The sequence below is a fragment of the Apodemus sylvaticus genome, chromosome 12 (assembly GCF_947179515.1).
Source record: "Apodemus sylvaticus chromosome 12, mApoSyl1.1, whole genome shotgun sequence".
In the NCBI taxonomy this organism is placed as follows: domain Eukaryota; kingdom Metazoa; phylum Chordata; class Mammalia; order Rodentia; family Muridae; genus Apodemus; species Apodemus sylvaticus.
The window spans coordinates 67,460,183-67,470,686 of record NC_067483.1 but is presented as its reverse complement, the minus strand read 5'-3'; the positions used below and the strand labels follow the sequence as shown (position 1 = coordinate 67,470,686).

General features: G+C 45.2%; 1 protein-coding gene across 5 annotated transcripts in view; it reads left to right on the top strand.

Annotated features, from left to right (window-relative positions):
• The first annotated feature begins 2,682 nt into the window (after window positions 1-2,682).
• Window positions 2,683-10,504, top strand: part of Tnn (tenascin N) — a 71,207-nt gene continuing 63,385 nt past the window's right edge. For all 5 annotated transcript variants that reach the window (XM_052200625.1, XM_052200623.1, XM_052200621.1 and 2 more), the window contains exon 1: window positions 2,683-2,754. The gene's annotated coding sequence lies outside the window, so the exon portion shown is untranslated. The remainder of the gene's footprint in view (window positions 2,755-10,504) is intronic.

The window sequence follows — 10,504 nt, the reverse complement described above, 5'->3', positions numbered from 1 at the left end:
ATTTACAGTGAAGAAGCAAACCACACCCTTAACTTAGTCTCGAAAGCTTTAGAAGAACATGGGTAGATCAGAATTCATTATAATATTTTGCCATTTTCCCTTAATTCTGAAATGACTACATCATTTCAGATAAAGTAAAGATAAAGTAGTTCACTTGGGCATGCGATGGCTGTGCACTCCTTTGCTGCTGTGCCCCTGTCACCGTGGCTAACCGATGGCCCTAGCACTGCTCTACCTATCTAAATGGCCTTGTGCTATTGCATGAGATGAGCCTTCTGTCTTGTTAGGTTGCTGCAGTGGGGCACCAAGGAGCTTCCTTCACTGACTCACTCACATCTACTGAAGAAAGTAGAAGAATACAGAGAGAAGGAAGAGACTGCTTATGGCAGGGAGAACTAGCAAACGGAAATTAAGGATGAGAACGCCGTAAGGGGCATCTGGCAACAGGAGAACCTCCCTGAAGGTGGCTTGCAAAGTTAAGAAGTAGAAAAGAAGATCCAAGGGGGAAGAAAGATGTTTGGGAACGGGGAGCTTCCTGGCCATTTGCCATTTCACCACACTGGTCACTTTTGTGAATATCTGGTCCTTAGCCAGATAGCAGAACTGGTTGTGGTTGTCAGTGCAGAAGAGCAGGGAACACCTGGACTGAGATAGAGACCCTCGAAGGGTATGTAGTGGGATATACAAGGACCAAAATGGACAATAACCACAGTAGCAACAGCAGTGATATGGGAGGGAGCCTCATCTTGTCCTTTTGACTAGTCTACAACCTTAGTGTGTTTCATTTTGTTCCCTCTGCACAATATAATCAATGTTCCTATTTCAGAGTAAACTGAGGCACAATGAGGCCCAGCCAGGGGTCATCTGCCAGCTACAGAAACAAGTTTCAGACTCTAAACTGAAGCTCAGGGGAATCCTAAGTGACCCCTTCAGACTTAAGGCACACCCCTCACGTTTAGCTACTCACTTTTATGAGCAATTTTAGAGATTGTGTAGCTAAGGGATATATTGTTAATATCCAGATGTCTGTGCTGTGTTAGACAAAAGGGAAAACTTGCTTAAGTTCTTTATTTCAGAATTTGGAGGTCACGTTTGCTAGCTCAAATCGGTAGAAACTAGTAGTCCCTATCCCCCTGGGCCTGCGCAGAGTGAGACCCTTTGATGTCTGCTTTTTGATCTTACTTACGCCTTACGTACATACTTAACTTCAATTTCTGAACATGTGTCGCATGAAGAGCAAGCATGTTTGTTCTGCATATGTTGATCCCTGATTGCCTCACTTCTCCCGACCTCTAGCTAACCACCTTCCCCATGCCTCTTGCCTACTCTGCTTCTTTGAGGGATTCAGTAGGATTGCGGCTTCCTTTCTCAACTCCATCCTTACCTGTTGCACTAGTTATTTTCTCGTTGCTAGGACAATGTGCCTGAGAAGTGGGACTTAAAGGTGGATGAGTTTATTTTGGCTCTCAGTAGTAAAGCCCAGCATGGCCAGAGAGGTATGGCGGCAGGAGTCGATGGAGCCTGGTCACGTGGGGTCCTGTGATCAGGAAACAGAGAAAGACAAATGCTCTTGTTGCTCATTCAGTCTGGGACCCAAGTCCATGGACAGAGCCGCTCACATTCAGGGTGGGTCTTCCCTCTGCAGTTAAGCCTCTCTGAACACATCCTTACAGATCCACTAGGCTGTTCATCTCCAAGGTGCTTCGAAACCCCATCAAGTTTAAACGTTCAGACTGACTTTAGCATCAGCCCTTTCTCTTTTGAAACACGCCTTGCTTCAGTATAGCGCCCGGGTGGATGAGCAGACCGTCTCCGGGTCAATAACAGATCTAAAGATAACTCTTTGATCCCTTGTTTCTTTTGTTCTCATCCTTCTTCTTTCCCTCCAGCAATCTGTGCTGGCAGAATCAAAGACTGGAAAGCCCGGACCTTCTCCGTTGTGTGGTGGATCTGCCCCCCGGAATGGGCTCCGGGCAGGGCAGGAGAGGCCTGGCAGGGAGGACGAAGCAGGTTGGCCTGTGACCCACTGGAGCATCATGGGAAGGATGAAATTCTGAGTGTGTCTGATGGCAAGAGACAACTGTAGCTCAGAAGGGTGCTGCTCGCCTTCCCTGGTTAGAGTTCCCTTGTAGCCAGTGTGTGGGAGGCACTTGGGGAGGTGTATGGCAGAGTGGGCCCCACAGCCCCAGGTGGCTCTTCTGGTCCTCAGCCCTCTTCAGAGCCCTGCCTCTCACCTGTGAGGTGATGGCGAAGGAGGTTGGGGGTGAGTCAAAGCAGGGACTCCCTAGGGAGCCTCTGCAGACTTCTTTCTTATTTTAAGAGCAGTGGGCAGCAAGTTGCAGAATGTCTGAAACGTGAAAAAGAGACTCAATAAATATACTTTAAAACCCGAGACTCAGCTCCTGGCCAGGAGACATGCAAACGTTGTAATATCCTTGTTCTGCATTTACTTAAATGGAAACAGCCCCTGGTATTTTTAGCTGCTGTGTAATCAAAGTAAGAAGGAAAGGGGAATGTATACTTTTTTTCCTTCTCCTAGTTAGAATAAGAGAATGAATTGCTCAATTCTCAACAGAGTCCAGGAAGGGAGGAAAATCCCGGAGTCCCATTGATTGGCTCCTCCTCTGTGGTAGCCTTGATTTAAACCCAGGGAGGGAGAAGAAATTGAGGGACAGACCAGCACTGAAGTCTACAGTACCAGGACCAGCTCACGGGAGGCAGGAGGTTTAGAAGTGGTACCCAGCAGCCTCCCAGGTAAGAGAGCCAACTCCTGAGGATTTATCAGAGGTTGGGAGGGGGATGGCCAACATGGGGGAGACTGTAGACTGAAGTGCATGGTTGGAAATCCAGGCAAGGTAATATAGATTAGGTCCGATCTATCTCCCAGGACCTGTGAACCATGTCCTCAGCTGGTATCAGACTCTGCTCTTCCCAGGCCAGGAGGCGCCAGCCCCTTACCTGCCAAGCTCAGTATAGGGCACCAGATTCTACACAGAGCAGTGCATTTTAGATGAAGTGTTTTCTTTACGTCTACTTGTGTTTCGTCTTACACAGACCCCTTCTCTCCATCTTATTTCTTCCGTGGTATAGCTTGGTATTCTCTTAAAGCGGAGCTTTCACTTTGGTTGTGTTTGGGAAACTATATCCAGCTTTGCCGTCTTTGAGATGTTCATGATGCTTGTAGACTCCCACGAAGGGGCTCATTGAGTTGCATGTGTTTAAATCATTAACTGTGAGAGGAGACTTTCTCTCCCCCTACGTCTCATATGGTTACCCTCACAGCACCTCAGAGTGGGCATTTTCAATCACTTCAAGAGTGACATGGGAGACTGGCTTTTGAAGATCTGACTTTTTATTTGTAATTTTGTGGGGTGGGAGAAGGCTGGGTGAAGAGGGAGGAGGGAGACAGGTTTTCATCCCTAAGGATCAGATTAGCTTACATAAGCATTGACAGAATCATAACTTCAACATAGAAATAATAGATTATCCATATCTGCACAGGTGAGCCATGGCTCTGCCCTGGTGCAGACTCAGGGTGACAGTGACAGTATCAAGAGAAGACTCAAGAAGAGGTAGCAAGTATCAATACCAGGGTCCTCTCCCTCAGAAACAAAGGAGACACAGGGCCTAGATTTCTCTCATTCTACTCAGAATTCTTTTAATGTCTTCAAACGCATTGCTTCCCAAAGCAGGGAAACTGGGGCAGATGATTTCCATCCCATCTTGTGGCTTCTGGCTTTCATTCTGGTGCCGTGCTGTGGTTTGACATGTAGGGTAGACCAGCTCCTTTATGTGATGATGCCTGAGGAAATTATACCCAGGCCCATGGAAACTCTGCCCCTTCCAGAGCCCTGGCTCCCACAGGATTTGGCTGCAGACATGAGGTCATGATTTAGGTTCTGTTGGAGCATTTGGCACCACCAGTTTGCAAGCTGATGGTGTTGAGATATCAGGCCTGGCTCCTGATGGTCAGCAGCTTGGCCTGATTCCACCACAGACGACTCAGGCAGATGCCAACCAGCTGCCATCTAAATATGTGCATAGCCAATGTGGGTAGAACAGTGTAAATTCCTGGAAATTAGCATTGGCTATTCAGCTTGCTAGAAGGCTGGAACTCTAAAGTTGCTTCAATGTGTGGAAAACCACACTAAACTAAAGAAAGAAATTGTAACTTTTCCTTATGAGTCTCTCCTCATTAGCATTCACCAGAAGCAAGTGCCCATCGTGGCTCTGGAGAATAGTAATCATTGTAGATTAGCTGACACTTTATCATTTTGGGCACTTCGTTGGTAAAAGAAGTTTCCAAAATTTAGATTTCATGTCTATTTTATCTTCCCATTGTGGATGAGCCTGGTCCATGGAGGCTAACAGAAAACCTTTCTGTAAGAAATTAATTCATTTCCACAGGGATAAATGACCATCTTTGCCTATTGTTCACAGACAGCTTTTAAAGCTCTTGACATAGAAACTGGTATATAAGGAGTGTTTAGAAAATGGTAGCTATGATTATCATCATTCTTTGGGCCCTTTGCAAAAGGCAGATTAAGATTTAGTTGATAAAAGAAAATGAGCCTGTCGAAACTCCTGAAAAAGTAGTTGAGCTCCAGGACTGAGCTGGGTGTTTCATTTGTTGTCTTTTCTGGTGGGTAGGCAATGTATATAGACAGAGGGCTTGTTGGATAACAGGTGAGGAGGACTCTTATAATCACTTCCTAGGGACTCATTCAATGGACCCAGCGAACCAGGAGCACAGCAGCACACAGCCTGGAATGTGCTATCATATAGAGCCACATCTTCATCTTTGAGCTGTCACTCATCCTGTGCAGAGTCACAACTAAGAATGTTTGTATGCATTTGGCTCAACTGGAGACAGACCAAGAAGGAATAGTGTTGCCTCGGATACTAGATTCTCTTGCAAACTGGAGAATGGGAAATGGGGACATTGGTTGTCTGAGGTCTCACATCCAGGATGGGTCATTCCACAGTAGTTGTTCAGCTCCCCGAGAACGTGATTTTCTAGACCAAGTATTCTAGTCACAAGACTCAGAACTACTCAGAGGCCAGGCTGTAGAGCGCTGGCAAACTGTTCAAGAAGAGTAAAGGAAGGAGTGAAGGTTGCCAATGATATTTGTGACATCAGGACATCCTTAGTCACCCACTCCTTCATTTGTCTTCATTGTTTAACTAGATCTACCCTATTATTTGGGGGAGAGAATATCTTCTTAGTGACTCTACTGGAAATCCACCGTAATATAGCTTTTCTAAGACCCAAAGCAGCACACTCATTTGCTTGTGGTTAACCATTAGGCAGGATGAGGTCATGAAGGAACAGAGAAAAGCCTGAATTTAAGTGCAAAGCTTTTCGCCAGTGGCTAGAAGCTGGCAACTGCTCTGTTTGAGGTAAGTAGTATTTTTTTCCTGACTCAGTGTGTGTCTTTCTTTGGAGAGAATGAGGTGACACAAAGGCCACACAGCCCTAATGAGAAGTCCTTGGGAACTGAGAAACATTCTCTCCTGCTAAGGCTTGGTTGACATATGCCCTAATGGACAGAGGCCTTGATATTCTCTGCTGTTTCCTGCCATGTGGTGGGAAGTGGCAGGACGTAACCTCCCCGTGAGGAAAACACAATTCGTCTTCTCAAGCATCAGCCTGCTCTGGCCAAAGGCCAAGCGAGTCCAGGTTTCCGTTCCTGATTTATTAATGTTTTGTTGAATACCTGGTATGCCTTGGCTTTCCTTTCCTTTCAGAGCCCCTCTCTTGGAGGAAATATAGCAGGAAAGAGGATATTTGGTGTTTTTCTTTCCACATCTACAGTTTATATTGCAGAAAGATGAAGAATCCAGACATGAGTGGACAGACCTGGAGTGTGATTCCAGCTCTGTTGCTTAACTAGTTGAATGCCATGACCAAATTATTTAGCATTTTGAGTACTCATGACAAATAATATTGTTGATTGACTGCCATCATTTTGAGGAGTAATTCAAGTTAATGATTTTCAATTGTTTGACCCAGTACCCACCATCTAATAATCACACACAAATCTATTGTGCCGTATTATGTAACTCACAAACTATTTGGCCAGAGCTATGCTATGTGGCTAGGAAAACACGAGGGACATGTGCCATCCCAGCCACTGCCACCCATGAGCTGACATCGTCCTAGCCATCTATGAGTGACAGGCATTTTGGGCTGGGAACAGACTTGGATTTGGCTGTGATCTATTTTGGCTAGAAATTAAAGCCACCGGAGTAGCTGCAGGTACTAATATGAAAGAGCATAGAACCCTGTGATGCTAGTGTGTCTCAGGCAGATGCAGGGGACCATCCATCTAGGTGATGCTGAGCAGTAAATCCTGAGCAAGGCCTTTCTCATGGTGGCCACAGTGGCAGCATTTATTCTTGCCATTGTCTCTGTCCTCCTCACTCCTCAGTGCTCCTCCTGCAATGATGCTGAGCCTCAGTGAGACAGTCATTCCTGGGGGAACCCTGGTTTCCATGGTTTCCTGTGTATAAATGCCCTTTGCCTCACGAATTCCTCCAGCATCTCCCCTGCCTTCCTATGTCACAAACAATCATCTTTATTCAGAAGTGTCTCAACTGCTGTTTTTCTTGGTGAACCGTCTGTGGTGTTCCATGAATATTCATACAGAGGATGAAGTCATGCCTTCCTCGTGCTGTTCAGTAAGGAGAGGCTCTCTCCTGCCCCACTTGGGCTCCCTTCTTGCTCACACTTCCTAGTGCTAGACTGAGGATTTCCCCTGCTCATCTTCTTTCGAGCAATCACTCTGCCCAGGAAAATCTGAGTTCAACATGTGCAATCTGAGAGGCTGTGACTAGCAAGGACATCTTGTTGCAATTCAGGACAGGGCGACATGGAGGGCTCCTGCAAGAGCTTCTGGGCCTTCTCATATTCCAGGCTTCAAAAACAAACAATGTAAGACAGGGTTTTGGACAGCCTTGCTGTGGTTTATGGCAGGAGTTCCCCATTTTTTGTTTTTTTTTTTTCATTTGTTAGGAACTTCTTTAGGGAAAAAAAAAAAAAAAACATCTGATTCCATTTAGGGCTCAGGAGCAGTGAGCATGCGGAGGAAGGTGGCCCTGGATGGTAGGAGTGAGCAGAGGAGTTGATGTTGTTGGCTCTGTGTTGCCCAGAGGGGATTTGCAGTAGTACAGATCATGCCTTGCTATACCCACAGTAGGTGCTTGAGTGGACACAGCAGGTCCCAGAAGCGAAGGCTCCATTGCTCTCTGGGTCCAAATCTGTGGCCTTGCACTTGGTAGAAACTTAACCAGCAGCAGGTTGTTATGGCCACCACTGCTCAGATCCCGGCTCCAGAGTCAAGTGGACAACTTGTGTTTGGTTGCTTTATCACTGGGGTAAACTTCTGAATGAATCTCTGTTTTCTATTTCTGTTTCACACCTACCCTCCATCTCATTTTGCTGGCTCTCCTGAGCCCACCTTTTCAGTCACAGAGGGCTCAAGCAGAGTTCCAGGCTTTCCTATTAAATCACTTTGATGAATTCAAATCCTTTTTCTTTACAGAGCCGTCATCTACTCCCGTGCACAGCCTTTCTTCTCCCTGGCTCAGGTTGCTAGGATCCACATAGTATGAACGTCTGTGATGGGTTTATGTGTACCTGGATGTAGCTCTTTCTCTTCTCTCAACTTGTACAACTGTTCTGGCTTTTCCAAGCTGCTTTCTGAGGTGTATTGTTATGTGGGGAATAGGACACCTTTCTACCAAAACTCTATCATTAAATTGCCCCTGGCTAGTCAGGTACCCATCTTTTTGTCTGCCATCCAATTCCCTTCATCCTGGCCTCACCAACCTTCCAAACTTTCAGTAGATGCATAGATGCTTGCTACGTACTCATTAATAGAATCCCTGCAGTAAAAGATATCCTTTGACCATTCCATTTCATCTGGAGAGGGTCCCAATGCCTGAAATATAGAAAGAGTTTGGAAATGGTGAACTCAAATTTCACTGCTATTAATAACCCGTGCCTCAAATGGCAGGCAGGACTGAGAGTAAGGACTGAGTAGCACACGCGAGTCATATGAAGACCCCTCCTTTGCAACATAACTAAATGTAAATGAAATCCCCATCACACCAAAATAGCTATAGTTTAAGGATATGGAAGTGTTTCCGTCCTCCATTGGATCATTACACACTGTACACATGTGTTGAATTACCACACTATGCCCCACAAAGAAGTTACAGATATGACAGCAAAAGAGCACCAGCTGGGTGCCATTCTGGTTAGTTCTCTGTTGGTGACATATCCCTTCAGTACTTCTGATCAAATGAGGACAGCATGTGGGGATGGAGGTGTCTGCATCCGCAATGCATGTGGATGTAGACCAAGCACATGAGTGCACTCCAGCTCCAGGGGTGAGAGAGGGCAACAGAGAGGGCTTGAAGGTGAGGTAATCTCCTTAGAAAATCTTAGTCTCTGGGGGTTGGAAGGCAGGGATCTTGAGCAGGAACTGGGCAATCTCTGCACTTCCTAGCTGTGGTACCCAGGACAACTTTCTCAACCTTTCTTTATTTGTGCACAAAAACATGGCGTGATGGTGTGCAAGGGTCTGAAAGTCAGATGGCTCAGGTCCAAATCCTCCCACTGGGCTGGAGAGAGATATAACTTAGTGATAGAAATTTACAAAGTAAGTGACAGACCCTCTTCTTTTTTTTTTCTTTTTTTTTTATTCGATATAATTTATTTACATTTCAAATGATTTCCCCTTTTCTAGCCCCCCCCCACACTCCCCGAAAGTCCCGTAAGCCCCCTTCTCTTCCCCTGTCCTCCCTCCCACCCCTTCCCAGTTCCCCGTTCTGGTTTTGCCAAATACTGTTTCACTGAGTCTTTCCAGAACCAGGGACCACTCCTGCTTTCTTCTTGTATCTCATTTGATGTGTGGATTATGTTTTGGGTATTCCAGTTTTCTAGGTTAATAACCACTTATTAGTGAGTGCATACCATGATTCACCTTTTGAGTCTGGGTTACCTCACTTAGTATGATGTTCTCTAGCTCCATCCATTTGCCTAAGAATTTCATGAATTCATTGTTTCTAATGGCTGAATAGTACTCCATTGTGTATATATACCACATTTTTTGCATCCACTCTTCTGTTGAGGGATACCTGGGTTCTTTCCAGCATCTGGCAATTATAAATAGGGCTGCTATGAACATAGTAGAGCATGTATCCTTATTACATGGTGGGGAATCCTCTGGGTGTATGCCCAGGAGTGGTATAGCAGGATCTTCTGGAAGTGAGGTGCCCAGTTTTCGGAGGAACCGCCAGACTGATTTCCAGAGTGGTTGTACCAATTTGCAACCCCACCAGCAGTGGAGGAGTGTTCCTCTTTCTCCGCACCCTCTCCAACACCTACTGTCTCCTGAATTTTTAATCTTAGCCATTCTGACTGGTGTAAGATGAAATCTTAGGGTTGTTTTGATTTGCATTTCCCTAATGACTAATGAAGTTGAGCATTTTTTAAGATGCTTCTCCGCCATCCGAAGTTCTTCAGGTGAGAATTCTTTGTTTAACTCTGTACCCCATTTTTTAATAGGGTTGTTCGGTTTTCTGGAGTCTAACTTCTTGAGTTCTTTATATATATTGGATATTAGCCCTCTATCTGATGTAGGATTGGTGAAGATCTTTTCCCAATTTGTTGGTTGCCGATCTGTCCTCTTGATGGTGTCCTTTGCCTTACAGAAACTCTGTAACCTTATGAGGTCCCATTTGTCAATTCTTGCTCTTAGAGCATACGCTATTGGTGTTCTGTTCAGAAACTTTCTCCCTGTACCGATGTCCTCAAGGGTCTTCCCCAGTTTCTTTTCTATTAGCTTCAGAGTGTCTGGCTTTATGTGGAGGTCCTTGATCCATTTGGATTTGAGCTTAGTACAAGGAGACAAGGATGGATCAATTCGCATTCTTCTGCATGCTGACCTCCAGTTGAACCAGCACCATTTGTTGAAAAGGCTATCTTTTTTCCATTGGATGTTTTCAGCCTCTTTGTCGAGGATCAAGTGGCCATAGGTGTGTGGGTTCATTTCTGGATCTTCAATCCTGTTCCATTGATCCTCCTGCCTGTCACTGTACCAATACCATGCAGTTTTTAACACTATTGCTCTGTAGTATTGCTTGAGGTCAGGGATACTGATTCCCCCAGATTTTCTTTTGTTGCTGAGAATAGTTTTAGCTATCCTGGGTTTTTTGTTGTTCCAGATGAATTTGATAATTGCTCTTTCTAACTCTGTGAAGAATTGAGTTGGGATTTTGATGGGTATTGCATTGAATCTGTAGATTACTTTTGGCAAAATGGCCATTTTAACTATATTGATTCTACGGATCCATGAGCATGGGAGGTTTTCCCATTTTTTGAGGTCTTCTTCCATTTCCTTCTTCAGAGTCTTGAAGTTCTTGTCATACAGATCTTTCGCATGTTTGGTAAGAGTCACCCCAAGATACTTTATACTGTTTGTGGCTATTGTGAAGG